Below are 12,959 nucleotides of genomic sequence, written 5' to 3' on the forward strand. Positions count from 1 at the left end.
CCCCAAGCAATTTAATTGAGTAATCTGGGGCTGGATTCTGAAGGCGCTGGCACCAGTTTCAAGTATTCACCACTCTTTGGGATTCAGTTCATAAAGAGAGAATAAATGGACTATAGATAAGCAGAGGGTTTTTTTAGAGCTATCTCCCAAGCATCATCTGTCCTTTATAAAATTGAACAGGCTAAATAACAGTGTCAAGAGAATGACAGCTTTTTGTTTGCTAAACTAGCAGAAACACCCCAAATTATTGGCAAACATTTGTGAACATATTTTCTTCTTAGATTCAACAATCCCTTTTTAAAATCTGTTGGAAAAGCTACACAATTATTTTGAAACTAATGTCCCTAGACACACCTGTGAAAGTACCTCTTAATTGCTTAATACAAATCTGTTAAAAAGCTTGACATTGATTTATATTTTCATTAACTTGCCTTCAGAAGAGGTGCTCATTTCTGATTCTTCCTTCCCTCCCTGAGATTTTGAATTTTGCACTTGTAAGTTGATCTCTTTGCCTTAACACTCCGGATTTCCCTGAAAACGTACTCCTTTCTTTTCTCCTCTGCTGTTTATGCTGAAGACTGAAATACTCTAGCTTTTCCTAGAACATGCATCCCTTGTACACAGAATTTTTACCTGAATTCAGCTGCAGCAAATAAACCACAATAATTAAATAATTAACCTTGATATTAAATTATTCATTGTTTAGCCTTCAGGATCAATGCTGCAAGGATAGAAATGGGGAGGAGACAGCACTATTTATTTGTGTTATCTTTTGGGTTTTGTTTGTTTCTTGTCAGTAAACTTGGGGCAAGAATGTTTAAGTCACTTCCCTTGTTGAAAATTCAGAATGAGATTGTGTGAAAAGTTAATATTCTGAAGTACATAGATTATGCTGAATTCTAAAGCAAAACCTTAAAATAATGGTAAAGCGATAATATTTCTAGAAAATATTTTTATGGGATTTTTGTTTGTTTTCATTTGTGGTATTATGAATAAAAAGATTGGGTAAAGCTCTATTGTACTCCCTTTACTATATAAAATGTGGGCTCCAACAACATTATACAAAGAGGAGTCAGCGCTATTGACACATTTCAGTTTTTTAAAAAAGAAACCATGTAAATAAATAGAAAAAAAATCATATGGCAGCAAGGAGAATTGTTAATTATGTGATGTCAGTGCTTGTGTACTTATTTAGTGCATGCCCCACCGTGTTCTGTACATCTGCAATGATGCAAGAATATAAACATTTAAACATGCTTTTTTAATGTAATGCAATACAATTATACTACAAAACCAAGAAAAAATAACATTCAGGAAAAACTGTTACCATTTGGTTAACACTGCAAATGTCATAAACATATAAGGCTACTTGGGAATCTGATCTTTTCAGGGTGCTTTAGGTGAATAAATGCAATATTGTACGTTCCACACTTGGACTTTTTATGGTATGAGCAGATTTCTATTATTGCTGTGAATAGAAATTTGAGTACTCAGGAAGGAGACAGTCCTAAGTCCTTGGACAGTCCATGCTGCTTGCTGTTGACTCTTTCACACATCAGCCTAGGACCATATTTAAAATTTATTTGGTGAGCTTTCCATCATGGAAATGTCTGTACTTTGTGCACTCGTATCACAAGGGGCCCCAGTCGTCCTCTCAGTGAAATTAATTCTGTGAGATCTCCTGTGTTTAGCATTAGGCCTTCTATTGTAATAATAAAGTCATTAGTTATTACTGAGAAGTCATTGCTCTTTACTGAGGACACTACCAGCTCACACTGAATGAATTGCAGACCCTGGCAAAACCAGAAAACGATTCATGTAATCCTAAGCTAAAAAAACTATAACACTTAGCAATGATGCAGCTTTTCACATCCCAAAGTGATGAAGATGAATTAATTACGCCTTCCAACACCCCACAAAGGGACACCAGTTTCTATTTAGATGAGAAAGCCACTGAGGTGTCAACAGAGTGGAGGAAAGCTGGAAGACACTCCTAAAGAAATCCTCCTGTAGGGACATCCAGAGCTGGGAGGATGAAAATTCTTCCTGTAGATGGGGTGAGTAAAGTTCCTGAAGATATATGGGAAACTCCTCTTCCACCCCCAGCCGCATCTTCATACCAGTGCCCACTGGTACCTGGGACTGAGTTATAAGACATTATCTTTCCTTAATAATTCCTGAAGGGCCCAAGAGCATTAGGCAGCCCATGGTGGCAACAGTTCTCAACCCAGCCCCAGTTCTCCACCTCTTTTCCTAGGAAAATGAACTCAAGAGAATAACTGGGTTCCTGATCCATGACAGAGACACAACCATGAGTGCAATGAAGCCCCACGGGAAGTGTTCAGTGACAGCTCAACCATGTGCAGCTCTCTCCATCACGATCACTGGGGGAGGAGAGCATAGGCACTGAAATAACTTCTCCAAGGCTTTTCAGGCAAACCATAGCCAAGCCAAGAACGAAAAACCGCACTTCTAAACTGAATTGAAAATTCTTCTGCTGAATTGGCTCAGACTCACCCTGGCAGATTTCTGTTTGACTACCTGGTAAAACAGAAAGCTAAATCTAATGGTGTTTTTAAATGCTCTTTGAAAATGACACTTGAAAGACACCTCCTCCAGTATTTTCCCACTCCTCAACCCCCAAACCAGAAAAAACCAAGAGCAACGAGATAAAATCCCAAACCAAAACAGAATATGTGAACTGAAAATACCTGTAGAGGCTTTTAAAAGTTTGAACTGTTCTCTCTTTTTCTAGTGTAGAAAATATGGTTATTCTACAAGTGTAAAAATGTACAGAACCTAGGGCTATTAACCTTTTGTTCCTGTAGCATCATGCCAACTCATATTTGAAACATTTTTTTTTTTTCCCCAGTATGCCCTGATTTGCTCCTGAGAATAGTAACAACTGAAGCAGCTGATCTTTAAAGAAACAGAAATTCTATGGGTCTGATGTGCCTTGCAGTTCTGGGTATGCTAACAATTCATTCATTATGTAAAAATGCTTCCTTCCATTATAGCTATTTTTCTATTGTTAATAATCTGTCAGCACTTCCATTCTAAATCCTGACTATCAGTGGTTTGCAGCAAAGTATCTTCAAAAGTACCAAGGTTTTTGATGTTGATGGAAAAGAAGAGAGAAGATTAAATGCATATAAATGCACTAAGGGAGGCAGTGTAGTGTGTGTAAATGGTTTGGCAAAAACTGTTTGCTGTGTGTCAGTGCAGTGTTGCTTCTTTGGAATGCATAATGGTGAAACACACTCAGCTGCACACATTAATAGTCTGCAGTTTATACCAAGGGCTATAGTGACCCATCCATAGTAACTGGATATCTGTGGTATTTTTTTTTTATTTGCCACTAGGAAAACTATAAAAAATTCAAAGCTTAATTTTCTTCTTCCTTTCCTCAAGGTAAGTCAGCAGTACTGCCACTAATATTGGTGGTGTTAAACCAATGTAAAATTGGGGTGAGAGAGAGGCAAATCAGCATCCTAATTTATTGCTTCATGTTAAGCTATTATTTTTCTTTTTAGGGTTTAGACCTATGGTTCTCCAGCACAGGAACTGAAATCAGTGGTACTGTGCCTGGCTAGAGGTAGCTTGCAGTGAAAAATGAAAAAGAGTTTGTTTTTTGTTTTTTTTTTTCTTTTTCAAAATTTAAACAGAGAGTCTGTAAGCCTGTTTGCTCATTTTTCTTCCCACAACTTTTTCCAATACCAGAAACACAGGCTTTGTTCCATGCTGGCATCAGCCTGGAAAAGCAGGAGTGTACTGTCACAGGAGCAAAGATGGTAGAAGCAGGAGCATCTACATTCAGAATTCCTCCTCAGTTTTTATGTCCATTCGGTTAAAAAACTACAGAACAGCTGGACTCAAATAAATGTTGCTCACCCACCTTGCTGAGTAATTAAGGATGAATTAAGTTCAAAGCTCACTCTCCAATCACAGTTATTACAGATAGGCTTCCAGTGTCTGTAATACTAGGGAAAAAAACAAAACCCAACCAAACAAAAAGAATAACAGCAGGACCTGTGAGGCCATGCACTGTTTTATTTTTGATTCCTCTTGCACAAAACAGTTGGGTCCCACTCTCATCCCGTATTGTGGTTTCAATTCAAAGGTGAAAAGAAACCTGCTGTATTTTTATGAGGACTGGTAATGGGTATTCTGGAGGTGCTCAGGAGGGCATTGAATCAGGTTGCTCAGCCAAGCCTGGGTTCACACAGGAGAGACATGTTTGTCATGGTTATTTCCAAACACCCAATGCAGACAGTTGGGTTTCTGACTTTCACAGCATCCTTGCTCAGAGAAGATGTTAAAGCATTTCACACCACATACTTCCCTCCACCTCATTACGGACAATAACACTGTGTTCATTGCTGACACCACCCCCCACCCCCCACCCCCCCCGCCCCGAAGATGCCTCAGACAGCATCTTCCTTCCCTTCCGCTGTGCCAACAAGGACATCACCCACTGTTCAGAAATGACTGTCAAGGCCCAGTGTCTAAGTCTTTCCTATGTGTAAAATCCCCATGTTGCCTCTAGAAATTTCACTTAAGAAGCAATAAACAGTCACAGGTGAAATCAGTGTCAGCAGGATATAAACGAGTTATTGTCTTTTAATTGTGAAAGAAAGACAGTTAACAAGGGAGCACTTAGCACAGAGTAATGTGCTACAAGCTATAACTACCCATTAACAATGTATTTACTCATACAGACTTGCCTCACAACATATCTTTGATAACTTTTGTAGTTCTAAGGCAAGCATATTCTCTTAAAACTACCATCCCTATGATCCCTGTAGTGCGTTAAAGATTGCTTGCTGTTTATTATAGCTGCAAACTTTTAATGACTGATGGTTAAATGCACAGTGAACTTATTAAAACTTGAAAGATTTAATTAAATGTACTTGGCAGGAGATGTAAATTTAAAATTAGTTTTAATAATTATGCAGAAAATGTAAAATTTATTGAATAGGTGCATCTGATCGCAAGAGAAAATTTTTCTTTGGTTCTGTTTTCACATTTTAAAGTTTAATCCACATTTCTGGTTCCCCTTTGAAATTTAAGGCACTGACTTAAAGGAAAAAGGTAGAACAAAAATTGACAAACAGGTCAAATAATAAAACATGTTCCTTGCAGGCCCTCTGCTAGGAATCCTAAAAGATTTCCTTTAATGCCTTTTAAGAAATAGCAGAAATATTTGTTTGAAGAAACAACATTATCCCAAATGAGGAAACTAGCAGGTAAACCAAACAAGGCACTTCTTCCTTTGTTCCCCCAGCTTTTGGCTTGCACTATATTCATATTTATAGTTGATAGCAGCAGTGAAAATGCCTTCTTATTCAACATCTGCTCATTAGAGATTACTACATGGTCAAAACTGCATCAGCTTCCCATCATCTGCATCACATTACTCCAGGTTACCTGGAGTCAATCTAATGTTTCGTTTTAGTAATGCGGTTTGGTTAAAATCCAGCTATTTCATGTTTAGAAGTTCTGCCTGTAGCCCAAAGCCACAGACAACGCAGTACTCCTCATGTTCATCTGCGAAACACACACATTGCTGTATTTGATACAGTTTAACGGATAGATGCTCTGATTACACAATACCATTTAGTATTACTTTTACTGTAATTATTATTGTTTATCATGCTTCTGTTTTATTCATTTTCCTTTTCTGTTTGGCCGTCTTTGAAGTTCATATACATTATATTTTGCCTGGCATACTGACTCCCGCAAGGGCCAGCACACCTATGTGAGCTTCTGGATCAAAACCTTTTGTAGCAAGCAAGTTTTAGATGTGATTATTTTATCTCCTAATGGCTGATTTCAAGACACGAACAAAAGCTGAGTACTAAGAATAAGAAGAATGCTAATTATCTTCAGTAATTTAAATACGTACACTAGCTGTGACTCCCACTTCCCAAGCACTGTCTTGCAATTAACTCTTGCCTTACCACCTCTTGCCAGTTTGTGAAAAGGTATCCCTCTCTCCAGTTGTCCTCCTCAAATGACATTTGAGATAGCAGAAAAACCAAACCAGCACTGTAAGTAACTATTTAGTGTGCAATTATTCCTTTTCCAGATTACATCCCTGCTTAAAGAGAGGTGAGCGGAGAGATCTCCAGCGAGCGAACGGGAGGGTGCATATCCCATACCAACGCAATGGTTTCTTACTTACATGTTGCTTGTGTTTATGCAAGTTAAAGACAAATGCAGCTGTTGCCGCCTTCCCCAGGAATTGCAGGCAGTGGTCAAGGCTACAAACAGTGGCCACAATAAAGCTTGTAACATATGTTTCATGGAAAGCAAGAAGCACTAATAGCCAGGGAGGGGGTGGACGGAGATTGGTGCAATTTTCTTTGAAAAGATAGCTGACATTTTCAAAAAACAAATGCTGTATGTTCAGTTCAGGTTGTTTAGTGGCTTTCATGTTATAGGAATATTTGCCGGTGATGAAAATGCTGCAGAGCCAATCAAACAGCAGTGCTATACAGCCTGCTGCACTAGGAGCCCAGTGTTTAAAATAACACTTATGTATTATTCATTGAGTTGCTGTTTATGCAAATTACAGAAGCATGTGCCCACCTGGCCATCATGGGTTAATAACAACAACAACAAACCCAACAATAATAATATTAATAATAAAATACATGTGCAGCCTCTCCCCAGGCAAACTAGCAAGATTTCAGCCATCCCCAGAATCTATATAATCAGTGATAATTCTCCTTCATTAAATGCACCAAAGAATTGCAATCCTTACCTGGTTAGCTTTGTAGGGCCCTCAGATTTTCTGGATGAAATAACTGACTGTGCATGCAGCCAATAAAACTGAACTGAAAAGCTGATTAAGGACACTTACTTAATGCAAAGCCACTCACTGAATATTCATACGATGCCTGTGTTTATGCAAATTAAAGCAAAAGAAAGCCCGAGGGGATTGGTTGCCATAGCCCACAAACATTGTGTACAGCAGAAAAATTCAGAATAGTGACAAATAAATCTCAGAAATCACAGCTAGGAAGAACAAGGAGTACACTAAAATATAAAAAGTCTTACATGAATTACATTTTTTAAGAGCTTTATCTAATCATATAATTTTTAGACCTACCAGGCATTTTTCTACAACATACTAATCTGTAATTATCATCAGCCTACAAGATAGTAGCACTAATGTTTGTCAGCTTTATTTATTCTGTAACTGTGTAAGCAGTGTCCTTAAGCATATCAAGTAGGTGAAAAAATAATTACAACAAAAATTGTCATGTAATATATTAGGAACAAAACCCCATAGGCTTCTGTTACACTTTATTATTTCTTTCAGGTGAGGCTATCTTCTCAAGCAAAAGGATACAGAAAAGTAGAGTGTGCCAGTGGGAGTCTGCTAGAAATGAAATTTAGCTTCTTGGTATCTTAATTTTGTTGGTAGCTGCTTCATTGCAGGTGCAAACTCATATGTGATACAGTTAATATAATTGTTGCACTGTGCTTTTTCTCAGCCTAAAGTAATTTTGAAAAGGTCATGTTTATTTTTGGAATTAAAACCCCAAATATGTGTGAAATTTATATAAAATGCTATTTCTTAAACCGGTTTCAAATATATCAGTCCAAGTTCTTACTATGGTAATCACCAAACCCAATAATGTTTTTTTTACAATGAGATATTTTAAAATCAGAATGACATAGTATATCAGCACTGTCATTTCCCTGATATGAAATATGATACCCTATTCATGCAGTCTATTATATTTTAGTCTTTTCTGTTTATTTTCATTAATAAATCATGCTTCCAAGAGAGGTTCCCATTTGTAGATAGCCATTTATTAATAGTGCCATTGTTATTCAAGTTTTAAGAAAGATCAGAAGAAAGCATCTCACACAAGATATTTGAATTATGTATCAATAGGTACACCTGGGTCTTCAGTTTTGGGTGATTTCCAGTGATATCTATTGGCTGCTGTTAGGTAACTCTTTAGCTGAAAAAAACCAACAATCACCAAACCAAAACCCAACAGAAGCTGCTGCTCCATGGGCACACACGAACAGGGGATGGGCTGCCCTTCCCAGTAAGATGAATTGAGAACAAATGCACTGTCTCGGAAAGTGGAGTGATGGTCCCACTGCAGGAAATCAAGGTCTGCTCTTGACTTCATCGCTGTCAAGACTTCATTGTCAGTTTTGCTTGTGAAGATCATCCTATTCCCGCATGTTTCCAGTAGTCCTAGAGGGCACTGGGAAATTTGCCATACCAACCTACAACTTCTGAGTTCATGCCATTGCTTATTGTGAGATTTAGGACCATGCTGTAAGGCCACTAGCTGCAAGGTGCCCGCAGGAGTGTCACATTGGTACCCAAACAAGGGAAAAGAGACTCTGGCCTTGGGATGCTAAAGCCCCATGTGGGTGGCAGAAGGTACAACGCACGAACAGGCTGCTCAGAATGGGCAAAGGAACCAGGATGACCTGCTTGGATGGAAATAAATTCCTGCCTGGCTGAGGACCTCCAAAGGCAAGAAATCTAACCATCATAGGGAGAGGAAAAGTGCCACATAGCCTGACTGAAAAGTTGTGTCCTGGAAGACAAACCTTCCAAAAGGTCAAAAAAATCTGGAGGAGTAGAAATGTGCTTATTTATATTCAATAATCTGTCTTGACTTATGTGAAGAATAACTGTGCTTAGAGATCCTTGGAAAGTCTACGTATCTTATGGCTTTGACATTACTACAGATAGCCAAGTAGTTAAATGGAAAATGAGGAGTGCTCACACATTTAGGAGAGGCTGGGGCCTCAGCTTACAGGAAGAAAAAGAAAAGTGTCTGGGGAGAAAGGCAATTGGTCGCAAGTGCAGAAGCAGGGATGGAGACCAGAAAGCCAAGAGAAGAGGCAGTCCTGCATTCACTCTTGTACAGAGGGGGTGGTGTGTCTCATGAGCTGTTAACTAATAAATATCCAGCAGGAGATTAATCAAATGGTGAGTATAATGGTATGTATTCAATAAAAACTAATGAGGACAACAAAAACATGCTGATCTCTGCGTCACCAACAGAAACGAATTTATGCAACACAGGACTTTTTTATTTTCAAGGCAGGCATACACTACTGAGAGTGGGGGAATTTCAAATTATTCCATGAAGCTTTTTGGAAAGTTCACAAAGATCTAATAAGACTCAGGTGCTTCCAAGTTTTTCTATTCCTTCTTAAAAGATGGAAGTCTGAAAAGATTATTGTCTTCAGACAAGACATGTTTTCCCAGGCTGGACACAGCACCAGCTGTGACATCATAAATATTCAGCCACTGACTGAGCTGTATGTGCATGTGAGCGTTGATGCCATGATTTGGCAAACCAGCATCTCATTCATAAGATACATGGGTGTGCACACAAGCAGGCCTGTTGAAGGCAGAAGTGAGAGAAGAATATGAAGAAATTGTGAAGGGCCTTAATCAACTTTATTTACTTCATGTGGACTACAGTTAACGTCACTTCTGCGTGCCAGCTGGATTCAGTGGGGTAGAATCAACTGTGGGTGAAGAAGGTTGAGCTGCTGTTGGCTTTTCCAACACTCTGTAGTCTTGTCATACACTTACATGCATTTATTTCTAACGCTTGGCACAATGTGGTTCAGAATGTACGAGGGAGATAAGTGTTTTGTTTTGTTTCCTTTTTTTTTCCCCCCAAAAAAAGGGGAGCTATAATTTAAATACAAGTGGAAGCTGATAAAACTCTACCTTTTCAGCTCTGGTTTTAGCAAAGATGTATGTATATGACCAGATTCTGTGAAGTGATATTTCTGTGCTGTAGTCCTGTCAATCCCTCACCTTTCAAGCACACTAAACCAATAAACTAAATTATTTTAAAGGGTAAAGAAACAGAAAATCTGATCCATAAATTGACTTCTTTGTTCTGCCAATTGACTAAATGACACTTAAGTCATGTCTAAGTGCCTGGAAAAAAATAAAAGGCATTCCTGTTGTGAAGCTGATGAACAATTAGGCAATTGTAAAGCATGGATTGGCAAAGTGGAAAACCCATAGTAATAGTGTTTTCCATTTTCCTCTCTCCCATTTATTTATTTTTTTACACAGCAAATGCCATAAGTGGAGCAGCAAGGGAACTTCACTTTCTAACCTCTGGATTAGTGACAATGTCGGAGATTTAGCTACTTTCCAGAGTCCCACACATGGAAACGACTACCCCATCACTGTTCTGCCATCGTGTAGATAAATAAGGGACAGCTGTGCTGGCTTGCCCTTTCCTACAGATACCACACGCATCTGTTTAACCTCAGGCACCCACATGGTTTTCAAAGCTGAATGACAGAGCACTTTACATGCTCAGCCAAATGGTGTGTATCTCCTGGATCTCCAAAGTAATAAAAATAGCAACTTGGACTACAAGACGCTACTGATGGTGACTCAAACCTTAGCAGACTTGTCACGTTCCCAAGGCTTTCACCTCACATTTTGGAAAACAGGCAGTTGAAGATGTCTCAGCAACAGGTTTTCTGCTTCTTGTCAAAGCAGCATTCCTACATGGGATTCAGTTCCCTGCAATCAGCTCATCTCTTACCATTTTTTCCTTCCTTCAGTATCATTTCCTGCAACCCCCTGTCCACATTTTCCTGTTTTGTTTTCTCTTTATCCTTCTCCTGCCTCTCAGCTGCTCTCCCAATAACCAAACATTTACTCCTAGTTAGTAAATTCCCTGCTGTTCCCAGCAACACCGAAGCCCATTTGAAGTCATCCCCCTACTGGGATCATCATTCCATTACTAGTTATGTATGAGATGAGTCTGGTATATACCTATGCCAAAATAACTGCCCAGACACATTGAATCAGGAAAATTTGATCCCACATGCTGTAAACATAGATTAAGCATCACAGGAAATTAGACCAAAGACCAAACACAACTTTGTGTCACTTACTGTGGAAGAGTCAACAGGGAAGACTGAGAGGTGGCTGCTCAAAATTACAAAAAATATTACAAGTTTGTTTTAATGTAAGCCAATACACTGTGAACCATCACAAAAAGCCTGGAAGATTCGTTCATATAAAAAAGAAGAAAAAAAAAAGTGAACTTTTCTTGCTAGTGGAAAACACTGACTTCTGAAGTAAAAAAAAAAAAAAAAAAGTATTACCTTCAACACATGTAAAGATTGAAAAGTGTGGAGAGTTATGGGGGGGGTGGGGGGTGGGTGAGGGTGGAAACACCTTTCAGAGTATTTCTGCCATTAGCTTGGATGAGACAAAAATAAATGTGCAGGGCAAACCTGCTACAAGGGAATTTCTGCTGCAGTCAAAGTTTTTTATTTTTTGTTTTTATTTTATGAAAACTGGTATGAGATGAAAGAGAAATGAAACACATGTATTTTTATGATGTAACGGGATTTTAAAATTAATCACAGCAGGTAGAAAGATCATGTCCAATCTCAAAAAAAAAATTGCATGTCTATACATGAAAGCCATTAACTTTTCTCAAAACACTGCTGAAATCAAAGCATGGGAGAGTGATGGACATACATCTCTTTCCACAGGCATGCAGTACAGTAAGGGTGTTTGGACCCAGGACTAGAACCAAAATCCAGACTAGAAAGAGAAAAAACTGAAGGCCCTAATTTCAAAAACCACCTCTGGATTCCAATTTCTTGAAACCTGCTCCTCCAGGAGGTCTGCTAACATCTGCTTTGAAAAATGTCTGGCCTATAAGGAATGTTTTTTTGATCACTACACCTGCAGGTAGCCCTTTGAATGGACACACAATCTAATATGAGCATAAAAATCTCACTTTCAAGCAACATAAAAGACAAGATGCCACTGGTAAATCTGTTCAGGGGGGAAAGAAAAAAAGAGAGAAAAATAGATTATCTGATTCCAGTACTGAAGCATTGCTCTGTAGCACGACAGTACAGATTTTGAGCTGTGAACAAAGTCCTACAGGGTCTGGGAACTGGCTACCTGAGCTGGAGCAGAGGTCTCCTGCGGAAGATGTAATTTTGCATAGAGGCTGAAAAATAAAAATAATTGCCAGGTTCTCTGTATGAAAGGTGTCAAGGCTGGCAGTGAGTGTTAATAATCTGATATATGTTATATGCTACTTCTTTAGTGAATGTGATATGTATGATATGCAGCAGCAGGAATAAAAAATTAGAGAATTTCAGTGTTTGCCTTTTTTTTTCTTTTTTTTTTTTCTTTTTTTCCCCCTCCTTTTCTCTTTCTAATGGCAAGTATTCTGTACCTCCAGGCTGCTAAGGATGAATGACCTAGTCATGGAGCACTTGGGCGACTGGTGAAGAGTTTCCAAGGATCTCTATTGTCCCTTTAGATACAGGAAAATTCAGAGCAAAAGACTGCTTTTATTGGGATACTCATTCTTGAAGCACAAAAGAATGTTTGTCTCCCCTGTTTTACTTTATGACAGAATTAATAATGATTACAGACTCTTTGAGGTGCTTCAGCTTGAACTCATGAATCTCCTACACGACTTTTAGCAGAAATTAAAATCTTGCAGGGTCAAAGAACTTTTTGTCCACAACTGTTCTGTCTCTGAAAACTTCAGCTTACGAACTCAGAATCAAGCACAAAGAATATGTCCGAGCATGCCACTGGGACAAGAGATTTGGACATCTTTTTTCCGCCTGTCTTTCAGTCTTCCAGATATTTATTTTACAGATTAGCTGAGAGAAGGCAGGGGATGCAATATGGACAAGTCCAACTGGAACATGAACTTTTCAAATACATGAACACTGTCATCAGAACACGCTACCACAACTGATGTACTTCCTAATAGAGAAACAGTGCTTTTACAGAGCACACGGGTTTACTTGGTTTTCTTTCCCTGAGAAAAGACAACATTCCCATCCAAGGTCTATAACACAGTTTGCTAATGAAGTTAATAAGCCTTATTGTGTAACCGGAGAAAACCAGTCTGAGAATGCTGAATCTCCATTTTCTTTGGAAA

Source organism: Falco punctatus (assembly GCF_963210335.1).
Source record: "Falco punctatus genome assembly, chromosome: Z".
Lineage (NCBI taxonomy): Eukaryota > Metazoa > Chordata > Aves > Falconiformes > Falconidae > Falco > Falco punctatus.